We start from the raw sequence: 15,298 nt of genomic DNA on the forward strand, positions 1-15,298 counted from the left end.
TTTGGCTAAATCTGTTGTTCAGATAACAGTAATCACCATGGAATCAGTATGTACATTTATTAGAAATCTCAAGATTTAATGAGCAGATGCTAAAATAAACAGTGAACCCATTCAGTCCTCAGAGGATGTAAATCTTTCTTCTATGTAATGCCTCCAGAATTTTAATGCTTGAGGAAATGTATTTCTGCATGATACGTTAGTTACTTGAACTATACAACATTTCCTTTTTGTAAGTTATTGCATCGTGTTATTTAATGAGTTTCTGCTTTGAGCTTTCCTTGCTCTTAGAGACCATCAAATCTGGCTCGAACAGTCCGGCAAACATGGTCTGTGTTGCCAGGCAATAGACAAATGTATTAATGGATTTAAGCATACCCAGACAGGCTGTAATAAATGGAAGGGCTTGCCTGGCATGACATCAGCTCAGTCTCTATGGTTCTCAGTGCTATATTCTTAAGTTCTTTCCTTAAGCCAGGCACACAGACCCAAAACGTATTGCAAATAGGGCGTTATGTAGTGTGCTCACATCTCTGTTTACACCTCAGGCAACACAACAAAAATGTTCAGCAGCTCAAGTTTTACAATCTGGTACACTTTAATAGATGTGCAAGGTAACATGAACACAACTGAAGGTGTGCTGAAAATATTTAAATGTGTTATAAATAGGTCTAGCAGCTTGGTGATCTCAGTCGAGGAATGGTGAGAGAGTGGTTTTGTCCTCTAAAGTAATGCACTGTGCTCTCATTAACTGCTTTTGTTCCTTTCTTAACTTGTCCTTGTAAATCTAATTTGACCAACTGTGACTGTTAGAGAGATGCGTGAAAAAGTCCAACAAGGAGGCAGGACCCAATGAAAATTATTTATACTGGCATTTCCAACTCCAGAGACGTTCTGAATAACCAATTTCATTCAGAGGCTGTAAAATACTGGCTCTCCGTGAAAGCTGTTGGCTATATGACAATAGATAGACAGGTCTATCACTCCCAGCTTGTCACATATGATGAAGACCTCTTAACATCACATTTAAACGCTTTCCTTTAAAGGTCAGTTTTCAATGTACAATTTTAATATTACGACGGTTTCTAAAATGTAACCATTTTTTTTTGTTCCATAACCTAATGAAAGAGTAAAAGTGGACAAAAGATGCAACAAAATGCAAGACACAAAGCTCCAAAATACTGGAAAATTTATGACCGACTGTGCTGCCACCCCTCTGGACACCTAATCTGGACTTTTAACACCTTAAAAGATGACAATTATTTCTTAGTGTTCAATCTTTCTTCAATACTGCTTCAGCTGGTGACAAAGTAGTGATGCTAAAGGACAAAGGATCTCTGAAAAGCCAGTAACATAAGACAGAATGACTGTATTTGACCTCCTGGGATGAGAATGGAATAACACAGTGATCCTCTTTGAGAAAAAGATTAAAAAAGCAGTGTCTTTTCCAAGATGTCCAGAGTCAAAGTATGACCGAGAAGGTGGAAACATGGTGCAGTGACTTTAAGCTGCTTATCCAGTTTAACAGCGCTGCAGAAAGCCAGTGAGGGCAACAATCAGAGAGATGCTCCTCATATAAATAAAAATGGCCACAATTTAGCTTTGTGATAGGAACATAAGATTGGACTGCTTGAGAAATAACACAAATTTTATCTGGAATGATGAATATCCACAAATAATCCAGTAATAAATGCTTTTTTGTGTAAATTTTGTACTTCTGTTGTCAGATTGAAATAACAATTTGACACAATCTAGCTGAAAATGGGTTTCCAGGCAAGACAAATATCCTGTCTCCTGTGTAATTTAGTCACATTGTTCCACAAAAAAGGAAGTGGATAGAAAATAAAGTGCTATAATCTATATATTGTTACCACACGGTGTGGACAACAAATATCAAGTACAGGAAGCTAAATAATTACAATATGGATGAAAACATGGAGGCATTTATGGTTCTAATCACAGAGGGAAATAATATATTACCAAGAATAGATGTGATGTGTGAAGCGTCTCGCTGTGCCAAAAGAAAATGTGCAGTGCGGAAAGTCATTTTTAGGAGTCAAAATGGTAAAACCAATTTTCTTCCTAGCATATTTCACTTTATTTTGCTTTTCTTAAACACTCTGCTGACTGCAGTTGTTCTGTGCTGACTATGCTTGGACATTAAAGCTTAGTTTTAATACACAGTTTTGAAAAATCTAGCAAGATGTTCAAAGGTAATAATTTTTTGAAATTTTCCCCTTCTACTTGTTTTATATATCTTTTTTGTAAAAGCATCTGTATATTTATAGTGCAATAAGGGGAAACACTGGGACCAATAAAGCCAAAACTACTGATATCACAATGAGAGCAGAAGATACAACTCTTCAATATTTGGAATACACGCTCAATTAAAACATGAAAGGAGCAGATAATTACTTAGAGGAAGAAAAAAAAGCCAATGATGTCCCTTAGTGAGGCACGAATGCCTCAGGTCAGTTTTATATTTTTATAATGGGTCTTATTCTTCTCAAAATATGCTAATAAATTACAAATTCACTGAATGTTAACTCCACATATAAATAAACATGGTGTTGTAATCACACAGCAGCAGCGTAGCATCTCTTCATCTCCTCAGACTCCAAAAGCCAGTGTTTATAATCACATCAGATCCATAAATAAAAAAGGAGTTAAAGATCGTGTATTAACAAGTTTTCTCAAAAAGTAAGCTGCGAGCCACTTTATTCAACTTTAGAAGGGCCATCATTTTCTTACAGTGTCCATAGAAGAGATGTAAATGATAGCATAAAAAGATGTATGATGTTTTGAATGTGCCCAAAGATCTGTCTATGTATATGACCAGAACACATGGGAGCTATAAAAGTCCAGTAGGATGCACCCCCAAAACAAAAGACATAAAAGTAGTCTGATTACACAAAGGATTTACTTTATTTGAACTTAAATAGTTCGTCTTTACATATCTATCTCGCAGTTAACATCATCAAATGTTAACCAATAAGAGCACTTGGTTGTACAAGTGACTCTAAAGCATCCTGCACCCAGCTTCTTGAAAGCTATAATAACCTGTGCTTTCTGCAAAGTTCTGCCATTTCCCTACAGCAGACGGACAGTGAGCCCACAGAAAGCCAGTGAAGCATGCAGAAAGCAGGTCTCATGATACAATAGAACATGCAGCAGAGAAAAGGGGCAGCAGTGAGGGCTCAGGTTCAGCATGTGTTCAGCTATTCTCTGCTCCAGATGTGCAATCTTGCCCTTTCAGCATTTTACCTAAACCCTCTGTGTTACAATAACAGAGCTTTCAGACCAGTGCTTGTTTATCGATACAGTCCAACACATAATAAAAATTCCCTTGTAGGGGACTCTTTATCATGTCTTTTTGCCTGTCTTTATTTTGCTAGGTTTGTCAGTGTAGTCTTGCACTGTGCAGGACAGGCTTTGTAGCCCTTAGCATTCTTCATGCGGTGCCTATTTTTGCTGGTTATTACATTTCAAAAGGACAGTTCCACCACTATGATAAATCTAAGCCTATACATTATAGTGCAATTTTTTCAAGATGCATAAAATAGCAGGAAATTTGATTTAATGCTGCATGGCAAGCATTCAAGGTAATGCACCCATTTTAATACAGATAAATAGCAGTTTAAAATTATATTTTGTTGTTCTTTCTTAATTGAATGTATCTCTAAAAGCCCGCAGAGCTGCTCTCAGACGGAATCAAACTAGCCAGATCACAACAGAAAATTCTTACAAAGGATCAAGTGAGTGATGTAACATGACAGTAAAGACGTTGCCCATCCTTTGTTCTTCTTGCTGCCCTACTTTTGTCAAATGATACCGAGGGAGACTTCAGGTACTGCTGCAGTAATTCAAGCTTTTATCCACACATAAGAAGAGGAAAGGAAACACTTTGAACTCTGCATGAACAGCAAACAGATGCTAATGAACATGATGTTCTAGTACAGGCCTCTGGCAACAGGATTAAAACAATTTAAAGGGGAGTGGGGAAGAGAAGATATTCACACAAGCAAGGATGAACATTAAAAAACACTGTACTGATGATGATTCATACATGGCGTGGTTAGTAGAACCAAGAAAATGCTTTTCCTTATGAACTGTTCTCATGATAATTTGAGTTATTTTTATGTAAAAATGATTTATTTCAAATGTTACATTAGAGTTCTTTCTAAAATTGAGTTTGCAGAAAGCGTGGCACAGTTTTCCTGCAAGCAATTATTTTATGCTTTTGAGATAAATTATTGAATACATCAAAATTAAGGTTTAAGGTCTTTCCAACTTTAAAGTGCTTTGTCAGTTTCCTTTTGTCAACATTTTCCCATCAAGAGGATAATATGATAGCTTTCAAATGTACCCCTGAGAATTAAATAGAAAACTCGAATTTGTTGCATCATCATGCTAGCTGTGGATGAGAACAGAATGTCCTTTAAATCTAAGCCCACCGCAAGGAGAGAGTTTCATATTTATCCACCTTTTTTGCCGACATAATGTGAAGTGTCAGAGTTTTGTCTATTATTATAGCGAACTGAACATCCCTGCCTCCCACCCTAGTCCCTGCATCAACAGATCCAACTGTAATTGGTTATTTAACTGGTGTAGTTTATGTGAGATGATGGATGCAATAGTGAAGGATGAGGCATAAAATTGCATATAGTGAGACAGCCAGCCAGCTAGTTCTGGTACGAAAGGTTGGAAAATGTCATAAGCTGCATCGTGGTGTAGCAATAACAAGCAGAAGCATAGTAACAAACAGACACATGAATAATGTATTTACATGTGCACATGTATGCCTCATGCACACGCAAACACACACATACACTACAGTACACGCGTGCTTGTGCATGCACACAAAACAAATCTCGTCAAATAAATGCTTGATTATAATGTATGAAATGTTTCTGATCAGTCAGCTGAAAAACTAATTTCATTTTCTCATTAGAAGTTGCTGCCTGAGGCTCGTTCTCATGTCAATGTTTATTATTCTGAAAACAGAAAATTAAAATCATCAGCTTGGTCAGAATCAGAGCTGTGAATCACTATTTATGACTTAGGGAGAGAAAAAGAGGGAGAGAGTGAGAGGTGCGGGGGGGGGGGGGGCACATATGAAAGACTGGACAACAATTGAAGGAAGTCATTTCATTTTACTGAGCCAGTGGATTTATAGCCAGCGTGACCTTTAGTTCTGCAGAAATTTGTTGCTTTTCAGACACTCATCATGTTTCTTATTTAACACAAGGTGCAGTGGGTTAGTGAATAGTTTCCATTTGATTAGTCAGTCGATCTTAACCAGTTAATGAACTGGTTTTAGAGCTAAAGTGATAACAGAGTAATTTTCAGTGGAGCTTTTTTTTTTTCCTGTTTTCTTGAACAGCAAAAATATTCTAATTTTCAGAAAAGGCTAAAAGCATTATTTTTGTACACATTTTAACTCCCTAGAATATAGAAACAAACATGCAAGCACACATACTTGATTGATACATACATATGTTCAAGATACCTTATTAAACTAAACCATGAACTGTCAGACTACAATAATAAATTAACTGCAAAGATTTTGCAGCGAAATACTGATATAATCACACATTTTCTAACTTGTTTGTAAGCTTTTAATATTGATTACATCTAGATTGCAATAGACTGAATTAGGGATACACTGAGATAATGGTTGAGGCTGATATTGACTAGTTTACTAGTTTACTGCCATTAGCCTGTTTGCAAATAAAGCCTCCTTTATGCGTGCACTGCAGCCCTCAACTTTTCTAGACATTGCTTCCCTACAAAAAGCAAAAGGCAATCTGTCTTAGAGTTTATGGGAGATAAACAAGTGCAGGTATGTGGAGGAGGGTCACTGGCAAATGGGAAACAAATGAGACAAATATAACAAAGATGAAACTGATCAGAGTGGGGCCGACAATTACAAAACACAGGGACACGGAGACAAGAAATAAGACTGAAAACAGTGTAAGAGACTAATATATTAATCTGTGAGATGTCCAATAGTGCAGTTGTGCACCAATGTGAGAACTGATGCAATACACAGCTGGCTTGTGGTCAGCTAACTTTGGACAACCTGATTGTTGTTGATTATGCTTGAAAACAGCTGTGGAGCACATTTATTCACACCAATGATAAACAGCTGTATCACATCAAGTTTTCATTAGCTAAATGGAAGCTAGAATAGAGCTGGACGATTTTAAAACTTTATTTTAAATGATGAAAATTTTTTTTTGTTTACCTGCCACAAAAAAGGGAAATGTATGTCTACAAAAATCACATAAATAAATAAAAACACAAACTTTGCTGCAGGATTTTTAAACATTTTTTAATGAGACATGTATATCTTATGTAGAGGCTTCCTCATAGTGGGAAGATGATCACTTCCTGATAGCCTATTCAGCTTATTGCGGTGTTTTGTATCTTTTAGCGCATTGTTTTGGTTTTAGGGCTAACAGCGTCACTGTTTTGATTCATTCTCATACTTCCCATATGCAGGAAGCAGCCTTTTCAGGCCTTGAAAAGCTTCTAAAAATCCACGCGCTCCTTGCCAAACAACAAATGCCAGAAAAATAAAGCTAGTGAGTAGCAAGTAGATCTTTTAGCAGCTAAAATGACAGATATTCCCTTTAATTATATACCTAAAAAGCATAATTGGATTTAAACTCTATGTGAAAATAGTTACCATGTTAAAAATATATAAGTGCAGTTTTGGACCTCTAACATTTTGAAACTACATATTTATAACTCCATGTTGGAGCCGTACTTCATGGATTCATACCTTCTAACCTTGGCTGGTATTTTGATCCCCTTTCTTGGGATCGTCTGTACATGAAACAGGCTCCAATTTCCATTTGTGCCTAAAAGTCTGCCACAGTGATGTAAACTACTGCAATAGTTACAACATGGACCCACATTCGAAAGGCATATGGCCTCTTCTTTTCTGGATTTCAAGGTTATTTTGTCTGGGTAGAGTTAATGTGAGTGTAGGGTTATACTCCAGACACATCAAGCCTCCCAAATCCTTCTAAGTGTGAAAACATTTTGATATAATTAAAAAAAAGATCAAACAAGGTGTTTCCCCTATAGAGTTTGATTTATTTTTTATTTTTATGATTAATATGATCAAAGCACACAAACTCTATGTGCATTTTAAGCACTTTGATTACTGTTTAATTGTATAACTATGACTATGACTATTTACATGGGTGAACTGAAGGTTGTATGGCTGATACCAATTTCTACAACTATATCAGTGATATAATTGATATAGCTGACCAATTTCTAGTGTGTGGTGATTCAGGCCTGGTTGTTTAACCAGTTAACCAATTCTAAATTGACTTCTTGCTGCCATTAAAAGAATCAGGCTTCTCTGCACTGTACTATCCTGCTCTGAATCTAGGTCTAGGGCCTTGTAGACTTCTTATTGATGCAAGCTCACGTCAGTCTATTACTGTGGCGTTCAGTTGTGCTTCAGGTAATAGTACATTACAATCTTACTGTAAAGATCTAGCATTGAATAAATAATGGCATACTTGCTGTTATATTGGTTTGCTTAAAAATTGCAATATACTGTATGTACATAAAGTTTAAATATTGAATATAGTTATATAGTAATATTTTAACACCTAATTAATCAAAAAGGGCCAAAATGACTCAAATGATTCTCAAGAATTTAAAGGTTATAAGCTCTTGGCCAAATAATATTTCAAAAATAACTCTATATACCTTTGAACATCTTGCTAGATTTTTTATATAGGTTACAACAAACCTCAGATGTGAGAATGAGAATGAATAATGAATAAATAAGAAATACTTTATTGATCTTGAGCAGATTTCTGTCTGCTACACAGACTCTTGTATTATATAGACTGATGGATGTCATATGAAAATTTTCTATATCTACCCTTTTCGCAATGGAGCTACACTACAGCTTCAGAAATATTCAGTTCGCAGCCAGTCATAGACCCCAGTCTTCCTAATCAGTTTATTCAGTGTGTTGGTGTCACTAGAGCCAGTGCTGCTCCCCTGGGAGACCACAGTAAAGTTGTTACAGAATCTCAGCCTGGTCATCATTTTTGTTGGTCAAACAGTTGTTCAGTCTTTCAGCATTGTCACATGCTGCCATGTGAACACCCAGGAACTTATACTCCTCCACCCCACCAACATCCTGTCCCAAAACAGAGAGTCCTCTTTCTTCTGAAGTTGATTACCATCTCTCTGGTCTTATTCATATTCAGAACTCCACAAAATCATCCACTAGTGCTCTGTCCTCTTCCTGCCTATCACTAATATTACAGATTCAATCAGAGTTTTCCTGAAGGTGGCATGACCTGGAGTTGTACCAGACTCCGATATGTACGGGGTGAACAGGAATAGAGATAGCATGGTCCCCTTTGGAGCTCCTGTACTGCACATTAACAAATTCAAAGGAGCGCTATCCAATTTCACATACTGTGGCATGTTTGGTATTTGGTAATCTATGAGATGGTGGAAAGGTTTACTGACATTTCCTGTGGCTTCTCTCTCTGTAACAGCAGCCGAATTGTGTTAAATACACCTGGGAAATCAAAGAAGGTAATATGTGTATTTTATCAGTAAAAAGAGAAATCTGACTCACAAGACCTCAGTTCAGATGTATCAACTGTTCTGACAATGTACCTGAGATCAGCCCAGAGACCAAAGTGCAAATCATCAGATATCTCTTTAATGTGTCTGGGTGGCAAGTGAAGAAAATTTGAAAGGGCTAGCAACAAACTTTGGATGTTTATGAGAGAGCAGGGTTGGGCACCACATAGGACAGTTGCTTGAGAGGACAGCTTGCTGGTTTGAAAGTCTAAGGCCAGCCTATTGTCAGAAGAACTAGACATCAGCAACACCTGTTTCAACGAGAATTCTTCAGCACATATTTGTCCACATATTTGTAAATATGGTCTTACTGCTGCCCAGAAACTAGTCCCAAACAAAGACAGCTTAAAAATGAGCTGAAAATACCAGACCACAAAAAATACCACATGTTTGCAACCATGTGGCACAGCAGAAAAACTGAGATGAGCTGTTTTTTCCAATTAATAAAAAAATCTTAAGCATTGCCAGTGTTGTTGATGAAGTACAGGAGCTCATCTGGATCCTCAGTTTACCCAAAAGGTAAAGATTATGGTTAAGTAACAATCAGTAAGGGGGTGTCAGAGGATTCATAAGGTAGATGGGAACATTACCTGTGCTTAATATAAAGAAATTCCCTCAAAAAAGCCAGTAAAGTCCTCCATAGCTGTCTCCTGATGTGACTGTTACGCAGCATATCAGATGCATATCAGATGAATGAAGGAGGAAGCTTGAAACCTGGAGCACCTTTGGGATGCCCTCAAGGCAGCCTTCTATTCCATACCTGATAACTCCATAAGCAAATTCTATGACTGTTTGCCAACTATTCTCCAGGGTAAAGGAAGCCATATTAAATTTCATATTTAAACTCTAATGAAAACAAATGGACAGATTTTCCATTTGTTAGTGTTTTTCTTGACTATATTTCTTGACTATAATTGTATTAATCATAATAAGTAACAAAACCTAGAAATTGAATTGTTAATGACTGGCAAAAATATATATAAATAATGAAAACATTTCAAAATCAATTCATATATTTCAGAAGGTGAATGGCAGACCCTCATTGTTACCATGAGATTTTGCTGTTATAAATGTGAGGACTTTCCAACTTCATCACTTGATTCTGCCAGAGTAGCTTTACATGGTTTGCAGTTTAAAATAACCGTTAATCTTTGTTTGATTTCTTATCTTTGTGCAGCTTCTCAGTGGTTTTAGTTCCTTCCCCTTTTCATTTAAACTTACTTTTGTGTGATTGGCTGCCCTCTGCAAACAAAAGACTTAAAAGGTAGTTGAGTGAGGTCTGTATCTGTGTGCCTCGGATTATATTAAAAATCTTCATTCTCAATTCATTTCACTTCAGGGCAGCACGGTAGCACAGTGGTTAGCAGTGTTGCCTCACAACAAGAAGATCCTGAGTTTGACTCCACCATCTGAACGGGGCCGTTCTGTGTTAGCATGGATTCTCTCCGGGGACTCTGACTTCCTTCCACAGTCCAAAGACATGCAATTAGTGGGGTTGGGTTAATTGATGTATTCTAAATGGGCCAAAGGTGTCAGTGTGAGTGCTTTCTGTATTTGCCCTGCGTCAGATTGGCAAGTTTTCCAGGGTATATACAGCACCTATGGTAGCTGATCAAATTGTATGTACACTGACTTATTATTTGAAACTTTAGCTATGTTTAACCTGAGCAACTACACTGTAACAGTATATAGCCGATAAAAAATAATGTATTTTAGATTCTCAGCCTGAACTTTTACCAATTCCTAAAATGTGGTTATATACTATGGTATATGCAGAGGGTATTTCACTAAAATTTGATTTGTAGAGGATTCTTTGTATTGAGGTGCAGCCAGCCATACCTTGCTATAAACAGACCTTATTCCATATCACAAAAACATGTGTCCTGACCTTTCCACCAGAACCTTTCATTTATTTTCTAATATAGTTCCCCCTGTGACTTACTCTCTTCTATAGTCATAGAAAAGGTCAAAGCAAGCACTCATGTCTGATGTCTCCCTGCAGAATTAGCTGTGTCACCTTTAATTTCTTCAAACTTTTTCATATAATAGTATATGTTCAATATTCACGGCGTATTAAGCATGGTGAATGTTCCATATTCTTTCTGTGAATGTGAAAATATGAAGCAAATAATAACTAAGCATCTTAATTTCGATGTTTCTCCCATCTGCTGAATCCAGCTGCTCAGTATAAAAGGAATTTCTTGAGGTTTAACTGCTATGCTGCTGTAAGATAATTGAAAAGCTTTAGCTTGCAAATATGTAAAAACATACAAATATTGAGATCTGTAGCATTGTAGACTTTGAATGCAGCAAAGAAAAATCATTCTCTATTCCTAAAAACAGACACGAAAGAAGTCGAGAAGGGTGTATCTTTTATCCCAACCACATTCATCCAAAACACAGATGTTTCTTTAATAACCAAAAAAAAAGGATGAAGGGATGTGATTTTCCATTAATCAACAATGGCAGAGCAAGCTCATTTGTATTGTTCTGGGGTGCAATTCTGAATTTAGGACATTGTGAAGAAATGACCCCCTTACGCCTGTGAACAGCTTTGAGAGGAAAGGAGGGGGAGGGGCTTGTCAAACCGATGTTGATCGATGATGCTGCCTGAGATTATGAACACAGAATTAGCACATTAGGACTTCTATGATAAATAGACGACCAAGACCAGCTAGTCCCCAAATCACCTCAAAGAGCAGTTTGACTAACTGACTGCACCACCAGTTTAAGCTGATTTCATTGGTCACGATGCACTTGCACTGAAGCTCCTACTCAGCTGTCTGTCAACAATATGATCTGAATTACAAAATGACAAAATGTAGAGACACAATTTATCTGTTTCAGTAAAATCTAAAGAATTTGTTGATACTCACTCTGAGGCTGTTTTCAAGGCTTTTCTTTGCCCCCTTTTGTCATCGGTCATGAGTATTTCCAGCTAGTGTTTGCCAAAGGAATCTGCTCATTACTGAGGCCAACAAATCACACACAATTCTACATGAGGACAAAACAACTGATTTGGCTTCTGATAAATTTTGTTAGCTAGAGGGTTCAGGTTCGCGTCCGACTTAGCTGGTTACTAAGCTGGATACAAAAGATAGTAGATAGACAGCCACCGTAAAGTCACCCATTCATTTGTGAAGTACCACTACAAACACCTTGCATTGCGTGTTTTTGTCAACACCATCTTGGTGTATCAAAATCAGATGTGGTGAGCTTATCTGACACTATGTTCACTAGCTTAAGACTCGTGATTAACAAGTCATTTTTCAATGAGCATATCTGAAATAATCATCTTTTCTGACTCTTGGAATGACCGTAATTTACTAAATGGACTTAACAAATTGGTTTTATCCAATAACCTGAAACCAGATAATTGTTTATTGAAGTTATAAAGCAAGGGTTTATGTTGCACTGATAGGCCCCTGCTGGCCACTAAAAGGAACCTTTTTCTTGCCTTCATTTTTCAGACCTGAAAGCTACGTCTACCATTTATAATTGTAATCTAATAGTATCAAGCATTAGCCAGTGAAGTGATGAAACTCTTCTGACTAGAAATGATCATAGGTCAAGGTTGGAGCCAAAACTAGGAACTACATTAAAAGGTCATTCAGTTCATGAGTGGGGTGGCTGTGACACAGGAGGTAGATCAGGTCATCTACTAACCAGAAGGTAGGTGGTCTGCATGCAAAGTATACTTTGGCAAGATACTTAACACTGAGTTGCTCCCGATGCATTCATCACAGAGTGTGTGGGTGTGTGTGTGTGTGAATGTTAAGAAATAGAAAGCACTTAGATGTAGAAAAATAGTATATATAAAGTGCTTGGAGTGCTATAAGAATCAGCCCATTTACCATGAAGGGAGCTTTGGTGGATTTTAGCGATCAAAACCAATCATGATGTCTTTTCTCTCGCTAATCTTAGCTTGCCTCCGAACAAAAAACAATTGTTAGCCATTTTACAATGGGTCATATTACATAGCTATGTTGGATGGCTTATCTTACATTTAACTTTATATTTATTTATTTTTACCTTTTCTTTTATAACTGTAACCCCTGATATCTGCGCATTTTCTCATCCACCTTCATGTCAGCTAAACTCCCAACTGCTATCTTTACTCTGATTATGATATGTACAAACATCTCTTTCTCTAATTCTATCATCTGACAGGTTCTCTTTTTCTCAATACTCACGTATTTTTCTTCTTTAATGAGGCTACCGCAAAAACTGATGAATGTCTCCAGCTCCTCTGATGATGGTATTGGCGGTGAATGGAATAATACTCCTTACTTAATTAAACAACAGTAATGCTGTCTATACTACAGCGTGTACAATCACTGTGTACTATACAATCTACTGCTGTTTTCATACATATGGAGTGATGATCAACATTTTATTCACATCAAGTGGACTTTCTGACAGTAACATTAGCTGAATTCTGTGTTTTTTCTGTGCTATATTTTGTAATCTTGCAGTTTTGTGTAATCATGACTCCTTCGTGGAGACATTCTGGTTGTCTTAGCTGTCTTCATTAGTACCCCCTATATAGACTAACAGTTTCCACCTCATGTTAGTTTGTTGTTGTGTTAGTATGCAGTCAAGCTTTTCAGCATTTCTACTGTCCCTTGGATTTTCTGTTTCTTTGTATCTTTGTGTTTCTTTGTTTCCTCATATGTCTAATTCTTTCCTTGTGCATGACCTAAAGCACACATAAAGCTCTATAATAATAAACTGGTAGTAATAACATTTAGTTATGAGTATGATTGCACTTATTTTTGATTATTTCAGCGATGTGTGGTTGGCTGCGAATATAAACTTTTTAAAGCATTTTTTGAGTATGTTTGAATATTGGTTAAGATGGTTTCCTCTCCAATATAGGCTATATGATGAATATGGCTTTGTTTCTGTCTACTCTGCTGTCATCAATAGGCCTGCTGTAAACTTACCTGAAACACAGTCCAAAGCAAACACAGAAAAGGCTTTATGAGGGGAGAAGGAGCTATTTCAGTGTGCATAACTGGCTGCACACCTACACCTGATACCGCAGATATTAGGGTGGAAACCTTTCAAAGCATGAACTGGGTGTTTTTCAGCAGTTTCTTTTCGTCTGTGTTCAGCTGTAGATATGAATTTATTTGAAAATCTAAACAACCTACGACTTTCTTTTTGTAAATGTATAATCATAATCTCCTATTGACAGTATGTGAATAAAACCTTTGTCTAAACTAGAGGGTCTCTTTGTAAAATAAAGCTTAAAGTATTTCCATGGTAGATCTGCTTTCTTTGGCTGACTGCACTGTTGAATCACACAATACTAACCACACTGACTTCTATTACCATTCTCCAGCTTGCTTCTCTTTACTAATTTTGCCCTTTGTTGACAGCTTGAGTGCAGAAAAACCACAATGTTACACATTCACAAAAGGTGTGAAATCTGATATCAATAAAATTTCGACTACATGGATTTATCCGCCTTTTGATGTTTTCATAGGAGCTGATTCTGACATGGCAGAGGCGTAGAGGAAGAAGACTGAGGAGAGTTATTTAGTGCATGATGTGTTGAATCAGATAGAGAAACTTGTATGAAAAAGCCACTTAGACACCACTGAGCAAACACGCAGTGATCCAGTGTTTGAGCTTGTGGACTAAACGAGCAAACAAATACCATGTTAGCTGAAAACTTTCCAAAGCTACACAACGTCACACAATTTTTCTTTATAGCAACAAAAATGCAACTCTTCATTTAGGCTCGCTGAAGATCCATGCAAACTGCTGCTCTTTTAAGGCAGGGCAGCATTTTGGCCATAACTAAAAAAAGCCAAACAACTAAAATATTCATCGGTATCATCGTTCATGCATTCATTTATTCATAGAACTTTATTAATCCCGAAGGAAATTCATGCATTATGTAATATAATACATATCAAAACAACGACTCGCCTTGAATTTTGGTACAAGTGCCAATGTTTTCATAATAATTATTTTGATAAAATTTCCTTTACTTTGTATTCAGGTGGCTAATATTGTTGTTTCATGTAAAATATATGGATTGTCACAAGATTTGAGGGAGTTATTCATTAAACTGGTTTAGTCACTTTTAGATGTTATAAGAGTAGATTTTGATCTGAGGGATTTTCTTTCCTTTACTCCTCCACTCTGCCATATTACTGCCCATAGAATTTACTTGCAGGCTATGCTGGCATTAACATTAATATAATTTCCTTAAATAGAGAAAACAGCAATTCATATTGCCAGCCTGACACTAATAAAATATTTAGAAATTTTTTGAAAACATATTGAAAATCTAGAAAATGATCACCTGTAGTGTAAATCTGAAGCGCAGTGCAGTGCATGTATGTGCAGCAAAACTCACGCTCATAATAAACAATAGGCAGCATGGCCTTTTAGGACTAAAATGACTGTAGGTAATAATGTGTTGAGGGTAAGTGAAGACCTCTGGCACCCAGCGAGACCCCCAGCTCTGCTTCTTCCCTCCCCTTTAGCTGGCCCCTTCTCTCTCTGCAGGCACTGAACAAAGAGAGGACCCAAACAATGGATCACTCTAAGAGTTGAATGGCTTTGCGGGTCAAGCACTAACCCCCTCCCTCTCCCTGTTTGACAGAAACACAACCCACACTTGTTCTGCTGAAGAGAGGCTGACCCTCCC

The sequence above is a fragment of the Simochromis diagramma genome, unplaced genomic scaffold (genome assembly GCF_900408965.1).
Source record: "Simochromis diagramma unplaced genomic scaffold, fSimDia1.1 OVJJ01000603.1, whole genome shotgun sequence".
Taxonomy (NCBI): Eukaryota; Metazoa; Chordata; class Actinopteri; order Cichliformes; family Cichlidae; genus Simochromis; species Simochromis diagramma.